Below are 753 nucleotides of genomic sequence, written 5' to 3'. Positions count from 1 at the left end.
CACTCATCCATCGAGTGTGTGTGTGTGTGTGAAACAGAAACACTCCGACCCCCCCGACTCGCACCGTTCACTTTTATGTGAAATAAAATAAACAGGACCAGAAACAGACGTGAATCCAGGAACTAAGACGTGGACTAAAGTCCTTCTGATTTAAATTCATTGGGGGGGGGGGGGGTTTCCACTGAAGGAAATGAGTGTGAAAACTCGGCCGCGTGAATACTTCCCATCACTGCCTCAGGAGCCGTCACTGCTGGGGGGTGAGAAGACCCCCCCACCCCTCTGGAGGGCCGTGGGCGCTGGTGTTCGTCCCCCCCCAGCATCACCAACTGGAAGCCATATTTCCCAGTCCAGCTCTGGTGTCAGATGGACTGGTGCTGAACCTCCTCCTGTTCCGACCACGTGACGGGGGATGGGGGGGTGAGCGTTCACTTCCCCCCCCAGAACCTCTTCTCATGGTGCTGCTATAAAGCAGCCTGGCGTGATCCGCCCAGGGTGTGAAGGTGCTGCTGACGCCGGCGCCGTGACGACCGACGGACCAGCGAGGAGCAGAGGTCAGGCAGGAGGTAAGAGCAGAAAACACACGCGGCCCCCCCGCCCCCCCCCGGGTCAGGCGCCTGGAGATTAGAACCCCGTTCATCTGGACGGATTACAGAACGTTTCTTCACCAGCGGTTTGTTTAGATCCAGAGCAGCAGGTTCACCCCCCCACAGGATCAGGCCTGGGGGGACTAAACTATCATTTAATCTGGACCGG

The 753-nt window shown here is 57.9% G+C and overlaps 1 protein-coding gene across 1 annotated transcript in view; it reads left to right on the top strand.

The window, feature by feature from the left end:
• The first annotated feature begins 449 nt into the window (after positions 1–449).
• tbx4 (T-box transcription factor 4) overlaps positions 450–753 on the top strand; it is a 30938-nt gene continuing 30634 nt past the window's right edge. The window contains exon 1 of the mRNA XM_068318206.1: positions 450–563. The gene's annotated coding sequence lies outside the window, so the exon portion shown is untranslated. The remainder of the gene's footprint in view (positions 564–753) is intronic.

The sequence above is a fragment of the Antennarius striatus genome, chromosome 6 (assembly GCF_040054535.1).
Source record: "Antennarius striatus isolate MH-2024 chromosome 6, ASM4005453v1, whole genome shotgun sequence".
NCBI lineage: Eukaryota > Metazoa > Chordata > Actinopteri > Lophiiformes > Antennariidae > Antennarius > Antennarius striatus.
Note: the sequence above shows the minus strand (reverse complement) of the source record. Positions and strands in the feature narration are given on the sequence as shown.